At 50.8% G+C, this 13407-nt stretch overlaps 1 protein-coding gene and 1 long non-coding RNA gene across 17 annotated transcripts in view; both read right to left on the bottom strand.

The window, feature by feature from the left end:
• The window catches only part of AGAP1 (ArfGAP with GTPase domain, ankyrin repeat and PH domain 1), a 558467-nt gene that overhangs the window by 264059 nt on the left and 281001 nt on the right, over positions 1 to 13407 (bottom strand). The window lies entirely within an intron of this gene.
• On the bottom strand, positions 7200 to 11282 carry LOC146396220 (uncharacterized). The gene is made up of 2 exons (XR_014829150.1): positions 10923 to 11282; positions 7200 to 10515 (listed from the first exon to the last, which is right to left on the bottom strand). It is a non-coding gene; the product is annotated as an uncharacterized LOC146396220 (long non-coding RNA).

Raw genomic sequence — 13407 nt, 5'->3', positions numbered from 1 at the left:
TCCGGGCGGACCAAAGAACTTTTAAAAGTCACTGATAAGGCTCGTTAATGTATCAAAATGTCACCTACCCAATGTGAACCATTAAAAATGATTAGTACAAGTGTTAGCAGAAATAGTCATTAAAGCGCAGAAATATCACGAGCCACATCATGGAGGAACGTGCATCACCTTGGAGCGTCAGGGCCAGCACTGACTTCCTGCTCCAGACCCGACGCGGGGTGGCAGGAGGTCTCAGCCCGCAGCCCTGGGGTGTGCCAAGTCCTCAGATGCACCACGGCACGGTCAGCCGTGGTGGAGAACCGATTTCCCGCAAACATCTGGAGCCACAGAATCAGCAACTGAGCGGAAAAATAAAACATTCCAACACAAGAGAGGCCTACGGAGCAGAAGAGAAAAGTCACACCTAGTTTTCAAATAAAACACGTATAACCAAAGAGGACACACTTTCTCTTCTCTGCAATTTGGGGAGCAACACAAGCCACGGCTGCAGGCCGGCCTGGGGCTGCAAAACCTCCTTAGGGTGCGTGATGGGATTTGTGCTGAATTCGCCAACAAGCACCAGCCCCACCCCGGCCCCATCAGGTTACCCGGAAACTGAAGGGAGACTGACCCAATGCAATCAAAGTTATTGGCACGGGGGCACGGGGCTAAAAAACCATTGCCTCTGGGGTTGTGGAGCTATACGTTGCTGTTTCTGAATCAATCCACAGAGGTAAAAGTAAGAGGCACCCTCCAGAGAAACTTTTTTTTTTTTTTTGTGTGTGTGTTTTTGCCATTTCTTGGGCCGCTCCCACGGCACATGGGAGGTTCCCAGGCTAGGGGTCGAATCGGAGCTGTAGCTGCCAGCCTACGCCAGAGCCACAGCAACTCGGGATCCGAGCCACGTCTGCGACCTACACCACAGCTCACGGCAACGCCGGATCCTTAACCCACGGAGCGAGGTCAGGGATCGAACCCACAACCGCATGGTTGCGTTAACCACTGCGCCACGACGGGACCTCCCCAGAGAAACTTTTGTGAGGCAACTTTCAGGACATCTAGTTCCAGGAGAAAACTTTTAGGATATGAGGCGTGGAGAGATGACGATGGAATCAGAAACGATAAAGCCAAGCGCGGAGTCCCCGCTCTGGCGCAGCTGCATCGGCGGCATCTCTGGAGCAGCTGGGAGAGAGGTTAGAACCCCAGCCCTGTGCGGTGGGGTAAGGGTCCAGCGTTGCTGCAGCCGTGGCATAGGTCCCAACTACACCTCGGATCTGATCCCTGGTCCAGGAATTCTTGTGCCACACAATGGCCCCAAAAGAGAGAGAGAAAAAAAAAGCCACCACAACACACCCAAGTGCATGATGATGAGGCTTGAACCCGGCATTCCTTTATCCACAGGGAGATCCCACATCTGCCCAAAAGCAGCATCTCTGGGCAGGGGGGTGCCTCCCGGGCCCCTGATGAACTGTACTCTGAGGAAGACATCACAACCCCATCTGGAGGTAGCTAGAGGGAATCTACTGAGCGAAGAACAGAGTTCCCTCTCTGCCTACCGAAGCCAACACCAGCCAAGCAGCTGTCTCATCCAAGGGCTGGGCACTGTGTGAGCCTAACTCACCCTTGAGCCCCGCCTGTTCCTGCTGCACCCAGAGTTGGGATGGCTTCTATATGTCAGATCAAACATTACTTTTGAACTGGATATACTTTTTTTTTTGGGTACTTTCTCTTTTTAGGGCCACTTCTGCAGCATATGGAAGTTCCCAGGCTACAGATCCAATCAGACCTGTAGCTGCCGGCCTGCGCCACAACCACAGCAATGTACTGGATATACTCATCAACAGGCAAACATACTTGGTGAGTAACGGTGCCAACTAATACTATAGAGCATTAGTTCTAGCCAGAACTTTCTTTTTTTCTTTTTATGGCTGCACCCGTGGCAAATTTGGAAGTTTCCAGACTGGAGACTGAATCCAAGGAGTACCTGTGACCTGAGCCGTAGCTGCAGCAATGCCAGATCCTTTAACCCACTGCACCAGGCCAAGGATCGAACCTACACCCCCACGGTGGGAACGCCAGAAGTTTATACTTTTTAATAGACACAATGCCAAAGGCAAACATCATCTGCTTTTCCTAACTGAAAACAAACGATGACTATAGATTTTTAAAGAGCAAACTTGAAAGAAACATCAACTGCCCTAAGCTGAGCAAAAAAGCATGATGCCATTGATACGTGTCAGTAACTGTGGGGGAAGGCAACAGAAAGAAATAAGCGATTGAACTAAAATTAATGGAAAGATTTTTTTTTTTTAAGGTTTTGGGTCATCAGCACAGCCAATGAGATGTTAAAAATGTGCTCTTTGGGAGTTCCCATTGTGGCGCAGCGGAAACAAATCGGACTAGGAACCATGAGGTTCTGGGGTCGATCCCTGGCCTCACTCAGTGGGTTAAGGATCCGGTGTTGCTGTGAGCTAGGGTGTAGTAGCTCACAGGTGCAGCTTGGGTCCGGCGTTGCTGTGGCTATGGCGTAGGCCAGCAGCTGTAGCTCCAATTCAACCCCTAGCCTGGGAACCTCCATATGCCATGGGAGCGGCCCTAAAAAAACCAAAGAAATGTGCTCTTTGCAATGAAGCTGAGACCACCACACTGGCAGCCGTCCAAAGGGCAGTCAGTTCCTCTTTCAAAACATCCAAAAGGCCAATAGTCTTGGCCCCTTGACGGAAGCAGCACAATTATGTGCTAAGTCCCAAGGTCATTTCCATCGGTCAACAAGCAGTCAGGGAGGGGGCCGCCGAGACGTGGGAAGCCAGACCCCAGAGGCTCCCTGAGCCAACCTGTGGGCCCCTGGGCGCTTCTCGGATCCACTCTCGATTTCACCACAGAAGGAACAGGTCTCATTTCCTCCCCGTATTATTTCTAGGAGTAATTTGCACTTGTCTACACACGATGCCTTGTGTGCTTGTTCTTGCTGAATTGCAAACAATAAGGAAAGACTTTCAGAAATCAGGTCTGCTGAGTCTCTTTCTCGGTTGATAGTAATGGAACGCTGCCATTAGGGGGGAAAAATCGGGGAAGCCTCCTTCCAACATGCTTCCTTTTCGCCGAGAGGATCCAGCCCCAGGAACGCGCAGGTTCCCTTGATGAGTGCACATAACACAACAATCTGCCTGTGGTGCCGGGAGTTTTGGGGTTCTGCAAATATGCATGTGGGCAGTCTGATGGAAGGACCCAGCTCATCTCAGTGTGAAAAATATTTTTATTGCTCTGGGAATAGTCACTGTTAACTGAAGGCAACAACAAAAAGAGGGGGAAAAAAAGAGCACGCGCACCCGAGGGAATTACCAAATCAATTAACAAGTAATTCGGGAACTAATTTCTATATTGCCTCTTAGCACAAAATTGTATCTTTAATTTCTCCTGCAATAAGCCTCTCTATGATGGCCCTAACACACACTGCCGCTGCAAATGAGTTTACAAGGATCTCTTTTTGATTGGCTAGACAGCATTATTTCTTCACAGTTCAGTGCTACTGTAGCCAAGTGCTCGGAGATATTTAATTACACTGGTAGCTACCAGTTACCAATTTGCAAGACCCACAGTGAGTACAGTACGTTTTAAAGAACTAGTAATCAACTAATTAAAACCACAGTGAATTCCAGATACTCCAATTACAAACAACTGCTGTGGAAGACACTTAGAGGCTTCTGCACAAAGGCGAAGAAGATCTTGCGGCAGGTCTGGCTGTAGCGTGGAGCACAGATGCCCCCGTGGAAGACCCCGCGGTGCTGGTGCTATTTGGAGACATGCCTCCAGCGGCCCCCGGGCATTGTCCTGGGTCTGGATTTTTTTTTTTTTTTTTTTTTTAGCATATCTGCAGCATAGGTAAGTTCCCGGACTAGGGATCAAACTCATGCCACAGCAGTAACCAGAGCCATAGCGGTGACAGTGCCAGATCCTTAACCTGCTCAGCCACCAGGGAGCATCCCTTGGCCTGGATTTGGAACATAACGTGGAAGGTCAGTGGTAGGTGAGGCCAGGGAGTGTGAAGACCCCAGGTTTTGGAAAGAGGCAGGTTTGGGTCTGAACCTTGTCTCCGCCTCTTAAGAGCCTTTATGAACTCACGAAAACGGAGCCTCGGCTTTCTCATCACGAACAGCACAGAGCCTCCCAGGGCTTTGGGGGGAACAGTAAGCTGAAGAAATGCACAGAAAGGTTCCTTTGCCCTTGGGAACCCGATCCTTCACATGCAATGATTTTTATTTCTCCTCTTCCTCATTGTTTAAATGGTCAGCTCAAACGCTATGAAGCAGAAGGATCCGACTTAGAAAAAATTGGTCAGACAGGATACAAACAAAATAGCTGCAAACACTATTTGTTACTTTTTTCTCTTTTTTCTCTTTCCTCCTCAAAGCTCCAAGGAAGAAGAAAATGCCCAAGATGTTGGTGTTAGAGCAGAAAAAGGGCGTTTGGAGTAAAAAGCAGCGGAAATGACGCGTCCTGCATCCTGCTACCTGACAAAGGGTAGCCGTGGCTGAGGCCCTTAACCTTCACGGACCTTCATGTACACAGACAGGTTCTCTGTCTATAAATGAATATCCCGTCCAGCTATTTATTTATTTGTTTGTTTGCTCTGCTTTCTAGGGCCACACCTGCACCATATGGAGGTTCCCAGGCTAGGGTTTGAATCAGAGCTGCAGCTGCCAGCCTACACCACAGCCACAGCAACACCAGATCTGAGCCGCGTCTGCGACCTACGCCACAGCTCACGGCAATGCCAGATCCTTAACCCACTGAGCAGGGCCAGGAAATCGAACCTGTGTCCTCACGGAGACTGGTCAGGTTTGCAACCTGCTGAGCCACAATGGGAACTCCCTGTGCAGCTCTTTAAAAAGGCCAGTTCGTTGTGCTAACACACTAATTCCAGGTTAATTGGGCAAAAATGGGACCACCACAGGGAAAAACAACTTCTATGGTTAACATATGACTACACTAGCGTATTACATAAATATGCACATCTATCAGTACAAACAGGAATAGACACACATACAGATTCTTCTTCCTCTGAGATAAATGACTGAAGAAAGACATGGAACATTCGCAGAGAATTTCAGTGTTCAAGCAGCAAAAGATTTGGGCCCAAACCCACACAGACCCTGGGGTGGAGCTGGATCCGTGGAAAGCTTCCCGCTTTACAGCAACCCAACGCAGCCCCTGACCCCAGCAGCCCTCCAAGCATAGCTGCTGTGTGATAACAGACTGAGAAAGAGTTTTGTTGTTGTTGTTGTTGTCTTTTGCTTTTTAGGGCCACACCCACGGCATATGGAGGTTCCCAGGCTAGGGGTCAAATTGGAGCTGCAGCTGCCGGCCTACACCTCAGATCTGAGCCTTGTCTGTGACCTACACCACAGCTCACGGCAACGCTGGATCCTTAATCCACTGAGCGAGGCCAGGGATCGAACCTGTGTCCTCAGGGATGCCAGTCAGATTCGTTTCCACTGCACCACGCCTGGAACTCCTGACGAGGTTTTACGTGAAAGAAATCAATAGCTATCCCTCATTCCCTGGGTTCTGCTGAGAACCTTCCAAGGCCCACAGCCTCTGCTGCCCTCGAGTCTGGGAGCTGCCCTTCCATCCTCAGCAGACCTGGCCAGGTCACCAAGTCCACTCACACGCCCACCCCCGGCAGCCCCGCCTCACCCCGGGTTCTCCAGCTCCTCCTCAAAGGCCCAGAAAGGTCCCAAACTGTCCCCCTCTGCCCCCCCGCAACACAGGAGGGGCTGAACAAGCATTTAATTGGTTCTTAGATGATAAATCCATGGAAGACTAAAAAAAGAAGCAGACGTCACATTGGGACAATCCGAGCTGTCCTTTCTTTCAGGCTGCGGAGTATTTCCGAGCTGCACACATAACTGTATGAAAAGGTTAAGTACCCGAAGGTATTAGTTCATGTGTAACAACTACTCCCCAAACTCCCTCATCAGCAGAGGCATTTCCTGGCATTCCGACTTCGAATTCGCCTGGTATCAAAGAGGGGAGGCGTCCCCGCTGGGGCGCAGTGGGATGGTGGCGTCGCTGGAGCGCGGTGACACAGGTTCGATCCCCGCCCCGCACACTGGGTTAAAGCATCCGTTGTTGCCACAGCTGGTGTACGTGGAAACGGTGGCTCCAGTGTGACCCCTGGCCCTGGAGCTCCACACCCCGCAGGGCCGCCAAAAAAGAAAAAAACATAAAAACAGGGCAAACAGGTTTGCGCCCACACACACATGGCCCCCGGGCGTTTTACTCAAGACTAATAAGCACATTTATTACAAGGAAATTCTTTGTTTTTAAAAAACCTACTTCTTATTGAATACAACTGATAACATTAAATGTGTTTTTATAGAATATTGGCAGAGTCTCAAACTAGATATTTATCAGTAGCTTCATTAAAGGAAAACCCAGCAGACCCTACCTCACGCACCAAAGGACCACGGCTGACGTCACCAGGGATGATGTGTTTGGAGAGTCGGGGTCCCGCAGAGGGCCCCCAGGAGGACACAGCACTCCTTGGTATTTCCACCCAAACGCATAACCCCAAGCTAGTCCAGAGAAAGCATCACAGCGCAGACTGAGACACTCTGCAGTAGCGCGATGAGGGCTTCTAGATGGTGTCAGGGTCATGGCAGCTAAGAGTGAGTTATGGCCCCAGAGCTGCGGTGGGGTGGGATGGGGGAGGCGACAACGTTGACACGGCCACCAAATGCACAGAGGGAGCCTGGCCTGCCTCCTGAGATGGAATCCCAGCAGGGTCTGCAGGGGGAGCCGAGTGGAACCTGGCCTCCTGCTTGGACGCCTGCACACGGTCACATGCCCATTAGGGGAGCTGGGGGCGGGGGGTACGGGAACTCGGGACTGTGTTTACAACTTTGCCTCTCACCTAAAATTACTTCCCAACAAAAAGTTACAATCTTTAGAGTTCTCCTTTAATCCCACACTAATTTACTTGTGTTTCTATTCATTCAATTTTATTTATTTTTCTCTTTATTTTTTGACCGTGCCTGTGGCAGTGACCAGTTCCCAGGCCAGGGATGGAACCCCTGCTACATCAGTGACCACGCTGGATACTTAATTGATGGGCCACCAGGGAACTCTGATTCATCCAATTTTAAACCAAATGCACATATATTTTTATATGCTAATTACTATTATTATTATATGCTAATTACTATTATTATTATTCATTTATTTTTGCTTTTGGGGCCATGCGCACGGCATATGCGCATGGTTCCCAGGCCACGGGTCGAATTGGAGCTACAGCTGCCAGCCTACACCACAGCCACAGCAATGCTGGATCCCCAACTCACCAAACGAGGGCAGGGGTTGAACCCGCATCCTCCTAGATGCCAGTTGAATTCGTTTCCACTGCACCACAAAGGGAACTCCAGCTAATTATTATAAACACGCGGTTCCATGGTTTCACTTGGTACTGTCTAAACACTTTTCATGCCTCTTTAAGAGGCTTCGAATTGACCATTTTAGAGGCAGTACATCCTGCTACTGTTTAGCTGACAGTTACTAACTTAACTCCTTGCTAGTTGGACATGTGTAGCCCCTAGGGCTTTAATATTTTAAGTAAACCTGCTATGAACATTTTTGCACACTCAAGGTTCTTCCTCTTTCTTCTACTGAATTATCCCATTGGGATACATTTCTAGGAGAGAGATTATTGGGACAAAGCGAATAAAATCTTGTATGTCCTTTATATACTGCTAGATTATCCTCCAAAAAGACAGGGCCAATTTTTTAGTAACACAGCAATGCACTGCTAAAACTCTGGTTTTTCCTAATTTTGCCAAGAGTAGGATTTTATTATGTTTTGTTAATTACAAACCTAAGCACAAAATGACTTCTCATTGTTTTAAATGTCTAATACTTTTTTTTTTTTTTTTGGCTGTGCCCACAGCAATGCAGAAGTACCTGGGCCAAGGATCAAACCCAAGCCACAGCAGCAACCCAAGCCACTGAAATGACAATGCCAGGTCCTTAACCTGCTGAGCCACCCGGGAACTCCTAAATATCTAATACTTTAGATACAATCATGGACAGGCCTGTTTTTATTTCCTTCTTGTGATTCTTCATCTCAAATCATTCCTTTATGTTACTCAGATCCCCAGGGGTGTGTTGCATAGCTGGTATATGCACATATTTCCATAAAATTCATGTTATGCATATTAAAAACAATATAAGTTATTTTTCTATAGAAGAACTTCTTGATAAATACATTCCTGCGTGGGGAACAAGTTACAATCAGGAAAGCTGATGTAAACTGAATGACAGGTGAAAATGCGGCAATTATGAAAAGAGCTGAGTGCTACTAAGATGTGTGGGTCAACATGAAACAATTTTTATAAACAAGTCACAGAATGAGGACATTTATTTAGACGAAATTTCTTCTGGAGCAAAGAAGTTGTAGAAGAAACCCCTTTTCTAAAATCCTTTTGGTCATCGACAACGGTTTTATTCTTCAGAGATGAAAAGACGTACCTCTTGTGCTTCCCCTAAATGCGGTCGTCTCTGTACCCGAATCAGAGGTACATGTGGAGAATGGGGGGTTAAACGTCATCCTGTGTCTTCAACACGGCACGAATGAACCGATCCGCAAAACAGAAGCAGACTCACGGACAGGGAGAGGAGACCTGTGGTTGCAGGGGGAGGGGTTGGGGGGGAAGCGGGCGGGCTGGGCAGTTTGTGGGTCAGTAGACGCAAACTGGTCCACTCCGAACGGGGAAGCCACGAGGTCCTGCTGTGACAGCACGGGGAACTCCATCCAGTCTCTTGGGACAGATGATGATGGGAGATGATATAAGAAAGAGAGTGGGTATATACGTATGACTGGGTCACTCTGCTCTACAGCGGAAGTCAACACAACGCTGTAAGTCAACTCCAATAAAAAGTGAAACGTATTCTGTGTCTTAAAATACAACAATGTAGAACGCACCTTCTTCAACGTAGCACGTTCTGTAAAATAAACACCACATCGTTTGGGGAAAGACCAACCTCTCACCCTGACCAGCGCTGTCCACTGCTCTACTTGCCGACCCCTGGCCCCGCCTGTGGACCCCGTAGGAGCGGAGCCCCGTCAGAAAGCCCTCCTCCTGCCTCAGTGGGAGAGGAGAGTGTGAGGGATGCAGGCGTCCACGCGGCAGGGAAGACCGGGGCATGATGCTAAGGCCTGATGAGGGTCAGGGGAGGGGTGGGGGAAAGACACCACAGCCGCCCGAGGACAAGGTACGTTCTCCTGGGACAGAAGGCACTTGACACGGGCCCTGAGGACAGGAAGACTGTGGCAAGCACAGACTAAAGGGACCAACCAAAGTTGGGAGGCGCAGGTGTGCAAGGAGAGAAGGGAAGGAGCCCCCGGGGGCCCCCATGTGCCTGGACATCTGGTGATGCTGCCATCTGTCGAGCCAGCCCTGACCTACCGGTTGACCCCTGGGCCTGCCGGTGACCATCGTGATGCGGGCTGCAGCTCAAGGACAGGTCGGTCCAGGTGCCAGACAGCCCGTGCCTTAGAGGACAGTCCCACAAAAACCACCCGTCCTGCGGGAACCCCTCGGGGAGACCTACCATTTACTTGACTCTTGATCTAGTTTAGAAAAGACGGTCATTGGAGGCAGATTGAATCGGGGTGGATGGGCCGGGAAGGTTCTTCTGGCAACACATTCCAGAGGAGCCCTGGGTTCAAATCCCAGCTCTGCCACTTTCGGCTCTGTAACCTTGGCTCTGTGACTTAACCTCCCAAGGCCTTGGACGCCTCATCTGTCCTTACAGTGGTTGTGTCTGAGGCTGGCAGAGAACTGAGGTCATGTCATGAAAGCATCTAAGAGAGTAACTGATGTAGAATAAGCACCCAGAAGGACTGACTGCCATCCTCTTCCTAGAAATCTAACACAACCACAATCTGGTCAATTGTGATGACTTTTGAAGCAGACGGAAATGTGAGCTACAGATACATGTGGCATATATATATATATATATATATATATATATATATATATATATATATATATATATAGACTGGGGGTCTAATCGGAGCTGCAGCAGTCGGCCACAGCCACAGCCAACGCCAGATTCGAGCTGCACCTGCGACCTATGCGAACGCCGGATCCTTAACCCACTGAGCGAGGCCAGGGATCAAACCCATATCCTCACGGATACCAGTCAGGTTCTTCACCCGCGGAGCCACGACAGGAACTCCCACATCCTCTTTATCCATTCTCTGGCAAGGGACACAACACATGACAGTCTGATAGCCAGTGTGATACTTCCTGCCAGGTGCTCACTGCAAACCTTTTCTTCACAAAGAACGAAATCCAAGCTGGCCTTAACCACATAAAATGCGCGGCATAGAGAGGGAGCCGCAGGCTTCGTAAGGGGATGCATTTCTACAGCCTCTTATCTCAAATGATAACAGTTACAAGCAACTTGGGAGGATTTAAGGTCCAAGGCTCACATCAGAATATTTCCAAGAGCATATTCCCATCTGGTCCATGGAGCCTCCTAAGATAGATCCTTCTGATTCTCAAACACAAGACAGGAAGAGAGGCCTCACCTTGTAACCCCAGGAAGGCCTAAGTTAGAGCCTGGAGATGGAGACACTGCTGCAGGTGGATCCCAGGGTCAGCCACCGGCCCCTATGTGAAGAGCCGCAGGAGCACCGCGTGCACGGAGGAAGGGCCGTGAGGACGCAGGGGGAGGCGGCCGTCTGCAAGCCAGGAGCAGAGTCCTCCCCGGAAACCAGTCCTGCCGGCACCCCACTTTGGATCTCCAGAGTGCTGAGAAATAATGTCTGCTGTTTACGGCCCCAGTCCGCGGGACTGTGCTATAGCGGCCCCAGCAAACCGGTGCACTAGCGTGTGGTTCCAGGCGAGTGAGCCCTCCTTTTCTCATCTGCGAAATGGGACCATCACATCACTACGGCTTCGTTCCCACGGACGGGCGTATAAAGCCCTAGCACAGGTCCTGGCGCTCGGTCAACAGCCAGCAAGCGCTGTTTCCCGTTAGTCCCCGGACGGGTGAGCGTCACCCATCGTCACACACATTGTGGGGTAGAGCAGCAGGAGGGGGGACCCTCCAATCAGGAGGAGCAGCAGCGATGGCCCTTCTGAGAGTACAGGCTGCCAGGCTGGCCCTGGGGCCCCAGGCTCCCTGCACTCAGGAGTCTCCTACCCTCATGCGGCCACTTCAAAGAGGCCGCTCCTGACTCCTCCCAGCTGAGCCGGAGACACCAAGGCCCTCCCTGCACCCTTCCGCAGGCAGCCAGAGCCCTTGGCAATGGGATCCCCCCACCCCTGTTCCAGCCTCCCCTCCTCCACCCTCTCCTGGACCCTTCCTTCCCTCTGCTCTGTTCCTTCCACGCCCCCCGCCTCTGGTGACTCGCACCACCAAGTCTAGGGGGTGGTGGCCCCCTCCGGCCCTCACCTTTCCAGCTCCGTGGAATCCACTGACCCTCAGCTCTGGGGCTCCAGGGCCCTTTCAACACATGTCCACTGCAACACCCACCCTCCAGTCCTGCAGGGCATGGGGTGGGGGCTTCCCTGCAGGTCAGAGGTCACCCTGGCGTAGGCATCAGCTGAGTCCTTAGCAGAGTCCTCAGGCCGTGCCTACACAGGATGAGCACATCACGGCCACAAGCTGAGTCTGGTAAGAAATACTGCCCCAAATAAATACCTTATTGATTCATCCATAAGCTTTTTTTTTTCTATCATTATTATTTTCTATAGCCGCATCTGCGCCATATGGAAATTCCCAGGCTGGGGTCCAATTGGAGCCACAACCACCTGCCTACGCCACAGCCACAGCCACGCCGGATCTGAGCCGTGCCTGCGATCTATGCTGCGGCTTGCAGCAACGCCAGATCCTCAACCCACGAGCGAGGCCAGGGATCAAACCTTCATCCTCATGGACATGATGTTGGGTTCTTAACCCCTGAGCCACAGTGGGAACTCCCATCCATAAGCTTTGAAAAACTTCCCTCTATTTGTACGAGAGTTTCTATATCTGAGCCCAAAGGGAACCGAGTTTCATCACCACTGTCGAACTGTGAAGGAAAATAAACTGCGTGTCTATGGACCACGGGATCACTTCGTTGTACAGCAGTAATTATCACAACCTGGTAAAGCAACGCCAACGACACTTAGAAAAGAGAAAAAAGAAACGACCTTTTGGTAAACTGAGTCGCTTAGATATTATCCCAGCTCCTGGATGACGGACACACAGAGGGCACAATGACTCCTAAGGGGAACTTCCCTTCCCGGAGAGAACACGTCTGCAGGCCAGTGTTGGTGGTGTCTCAGTACTCGGACTGTATCAAGCCCTCCGTGTCGCCCTCCCGGAGCCTCGTGACCAGGGAAAGGAGGACACCAAATTGCTTCGAAGATCCACATTGAAATTACAGATTCTGGAGTTCCCACTGTGGCTCAGGCGTTAACGAACCTGACTAGGATCCATGAGGACGAGGGTTCGATCCCTGGCCTCGCTCTGTGGGTCAGGGATCCTGCGTTGCCATGAGCTGTGCTGTAGGTCACAGATGCGGCTTGGATCTGGCGTTGCTGTGGCTCTGGCATAGGCCGGCAGCTGTAGCTCTGATTCAACCCCTAGCCTGGGAACCTCCATGTGCCTTGGGTGTGGCCCCCAAAAGACGAAAGACAAAATAAATAAAATTAAAAAATTAAAAAAATAAATTACGGATTCTGTCTTTTGGTCAAGGTAATTTCAGCATCCAGGGCATTCCGCACAGACCACATGGCCCTCTGCCTACACTGCTCAGGGTGGCGGGGCAGACGGACGGACTGATCAAATACGGACGACTCTAAGTTCCAGTCGGCATCCAGCTATCCCAGGCCAGTTTCCCAATGACACCGTGCTATTTGAGGAGTTAAACTAAAAGCCTGTGATGCACCCGCCTGCCCTGTTACAGTAACAGCCGTGATTGGCTGAGTCTGTCGTGAGCCAGGCTGGATGCAAAGCTTTCAGGGCACTGCTCACCCGAGTGAGGCGAATTAGCTTTCAGGGCACCGGGTCCCCGTCAGTCGATTACCTGCTTCTGAGGAGCTGGCTGTGCCGCAGGGCTGGGCAGGGCCAATGTGCCACCCGCTGAGCAGCGTGTTCCCAGGGCGTTGGTGCTCAGGGCCCCCCAGTGGACTCCCCACATCCTGGGAACAGGGCACCCCATCCTTTCCTTCCCTCCCCATCTCTCTAAAGCTTTGCCCCGCCTCCAATCTTTTTTTTTTTCTTTAGGGCCACACCCACAGCATACGGAGGTTCCCGGCCTAGGGGTCGAATTGGAGCTGCAGCTGCAGGCCTACAGCACAACCATAGCAACTTGGAATCCAAGCTGCATCTGCACCAGATCCTTATCCCACTGAGCGAGGCCAGGGATTGAACCCG

The sequence above is a fragment of the Sus scrofa genome, chromosome 15 (genome assembly GCF_054392235.1).
Source record: "Sus scrofa isolate SSC_HxYL_T2T_F1_AM1 chromosome 15, Sscrofa_HxYL_maternal_Yorkshire_Landrace_v2.0, whole genome shotgun sequence".
Lineage (NCBI taxonomy): Eukaryota > Metazoa > Chordata > Mammalia > Artiodactyla > Suidae > Sus > Sus scrofa.
The sequence above is the reverse complement of the archived record's forward strand: the minus strand, read 5'-3'. Positions and strand labels throughout refer to the sequence as shown.